At 42.6% G+C, this 3,209-nt stretch overlaps 1 long non-coding RNA gene across 1 annotated transcript; it reads right to left on the bottom strand.

The window, feature by feature from the left end:
• Positions 1-831: 831 nt before the first annotated feature.
• LOC310782026 lies at positions 832-2,529 on the bottom strand. Its single transcript, XR_014553008.1, has 3 exons — positions 2,391-2,529; positions 1,664-1,980; positions 832-1,307 (listed from the first exon to the last, which is right to left on the bottom strand). It is a non-coding gene; the product is annotated as an uncharacterized lncRNA (long non-coding RNA).
• Positions 2,530-3,209: the final 680 nt, after the last annotated feature.

The following is a 3,209-nucleotide window of genomic DNA, read 5'->3' as shown; positions in this document are numbered from 1 at the left end:
ACCGTCAGACAACCCAAACTCCGATTCAGTCTCCGGGTCTGGCTGGGAGACAGCCTCGGGGTCCAGCTGGGACACAGCGACGGGCGCTGGAACAGGAGCGAACAGCTCATCCAGCGTTCGCTGGCCTGGACCGACAGCAGGACCGCGCACCCGTGGAGCACGGCGCCGGCCGGCCGGGGGGTCCTTGCTCTTAGCGGAGGTTTTCCCCATGATCGATGATGATCGACGATCCCTACCCTAACCCTAACCTAACCTAAAATCAGAGATGGGAAAAGTACTGACATTCTGTACTTGAGTAGAAGTACAGTTACTTGTGTAAAAAACTACTCTGGTAAAAGTAGAAGTACTGATTCAATTATTTTACTCAAGTAAAAGTAAAAAAGTACAGGCTCTGAAATGTACCCAACGAGTAAAAGTAAAAGTATTTTTACCGTATCTTTCTGAATGACTGAGCCTCACATTAAAGAATATAATTTTGATGATAAAAGATCCCCTACAAATGTTTTACACATCTTAAAACTCTACTCTCTTTAAATGGTGTCCTATGGTTTTTCCACACAAACCCCCCCCATTAAAATCACATCTAGTCCTCCCTCATTAATATTTCCATGATATATGAATGTGCAAATAGTTAGACAAGTTTAACTGCTGGATACAAGGTGTCCCTTACAAAGTGCAGTATCACAATACTTGAGACTGATACAATACTGATACCTAATGGATAAGAAACTGAATGTCCACAAGATTGATCACATTCACAAATTCAAGGTTTATTATTATTTATTTACTGTCTCTGGTGTTAGTACACCACCATATTCCAGATTAGCTGAATAAAAAAAATAGCAGCCATGTAAACATTGCACTTGCGGTGATGAACAGGTGAGACGTGTGCTCTAGGCTCTGCAGGACTGGCAGTCTGGAACAGTACACTACTCAGGAGGACTACCAAAATCTTTTGTTTAGCTTCAGCAGAAGCTGGTTCTCAAAGTTCTTTGAACTAATGCGTGCTCGTTTCGGGCGAAAAATCAGTCCTGCAGTGCTAAAAAGCCTCTCACAGGCAGCTGAGGCAGGTAGCGCTGTGTTGAGTTTGAGAGACAAGTGGCACACTGCGGGGAAAGATTTGAGGACATCCATGGTATTAGCTGGAGAGGCCAGGTAGGACTCGAGCTGCTTGGTGTTTTCATGAGTGTTACCCTGCTTGTTGATTGGGGAAAAGAAGTCCTCCTCTTCTGAAGACAGGGAACGGGAAGTGTCACTTGACTGGACCGTGGGTTGCTCCTTCAGATGGCTCTTGATGTAGTCAAGGCCTATGGAATACAAAACCAATGGATTTAAGCATATTCCCCATGAAATCGCCATTGTAATACCTAGATAAAAATAGAATTTAGATCATGGAGTCTATAAAACATTTATTTATTTGGAGTCTATAAAATATTTATTTATATTAACACAATTTTAATGCCAAAATGTTTTTAAAAATTACTTTTGATACACATACATGAGGGTTATTTTAAGATTGTAGTTATGTTGTCACAAGTGAATTATGTGACATTTACTTGGTATTACAGGAAACAATTTCTCATTATGTTATGATACTTCAAATGCCAAAATGTCCTATTATCATAAATAAATGAAAAAGCATAAAGCATGGTGCAACACTCACCACGTTTTAGGATGCCATCATCACTTGTCCAGCATGTCCTGAACTTGGGGACAAGGATGGCCGCAGCAATGAGCTCTGGATCAGCAAGCATCTCTCCGAAACGCCTTTCAAGTCCTGCTTGAAGAGCATCCACCAATGGCCCACAGTACTTGGAGGAGATTCGGAGTTGCTGGAGCTTGGACTTGAGTAGTGTTATTGTAGGTACAAGCCATCCCATCTGCACATTGGCCTCTCCCTGAAGGACATCCAGCGCCTTTGCAACTGGGCTCATGGTCTTTGCATATTCTCCGAGAAATGCAATTTCAGCAGGAGTGAGCCTGTCAAGTAACAAACAACAAAGAAACAAAGAAACAAACATGAATACAATGAACTGCTTTATTGTTCCTGTTAAGAACCCAGGATTTATAATTTTTCTAGGTGTGTAGGTAGGTGTGTGTGTGTGTGTGTGTGTGTGTGTGTGTGTGTGTGTGTGTGTGTGTGTGTGTGTGTGTGTTGGGGGGGTATTTCTGGATGATATTATTTAATCTATATGAATATGAGCATGTCAACACACACTCTAGTACTATATTTTATTAAAAGTAATGTGAATAATGCATAGCACTTTTCATACATAGTGCAAAAGTGCTGATTACAAAATAGGACATTTTAATCTGTCAGTAGAGAGACATAAATTGAGGAATATTTCCTCATCCAGTCAATCAGTTTTCAAGATAACAGTGGTACTCACATGGGAATTTTGAGTGCGCTGCACACAGCTGTAATGGCTGCTTCTCCTTGTTCTTTAATGATCCTTATGATCCTCTCCACAGCGAAGAAGAGAGAATTCCACCTTGTGTCATTTGGCCTCACTAGCTGCAGCTTGCATCTTTTTAGTATGATCTCTGCAGCTATGGTGGATCTAGCACTCTTGTTCCAGAGACTCTGGCACTTTGCAAACGCTGAACGAGAGAGCTTCTTATAGACTGCATTGGCATTTGCTGCTGACACATCAACTGTTGACACCAGGTTTAGAAGGTGGCAGGCACAGCGATGGTGCTTTGGCAGTTGGTATTCCGTGCCATCATCTTCATCCAACAGGGTGCCCGCTTCAACAAACTCAACCGACGCATTTTCCCCCTCTTCCTCTTCTTCTTCACTGCTTTCGATTTCTCCTCCTGTTTGACTTGGCCCTGCCCCCTGAAATGGCCGTGCTGCATTATTGTTTTCATCCTCACCATAGATTCGAAAAGCTTTTATAAAATTGGACCCATTATCAGTGGTTGTGCGTACAATCTTCTCACTGATACTGTACTCTGTATGTATGTCAGTCAGGGCACGAGCGAGCACATTAAAGCTATGTGAGCCTTCAAGTTGTTTGCATGATAGAGCAGCAGAGCATCTCTCCAGTGTTACAGGCTCTATCCAATGTGCTGTGACACCGATGAAACCCCGTCTGTGTGCTGTCCAGCAATCTGTGGTGGTGGCGATGAACTCAACCTTACTCATGGCATCCTTTAGATTATTCTTCATTTCCTGTGTTGCTTTCTCCACTTTGTTTTTCACTGTA

Source organism: Poromitra crassiceps, assembly GCF_964638095.1.
Source record: "Poromitra crassiceps genome assembly, chromosome: 9".
Taxonomy (NCBI): Eukaryota; Metazoa; Chordata; class Actinopteri; order Beryciformes; family Melamphaidae; genus Poromitra; species Poromitra crassiceps.
This window is presented reverse-complemented; position numbering and strand designations above follow the sequence as displayed.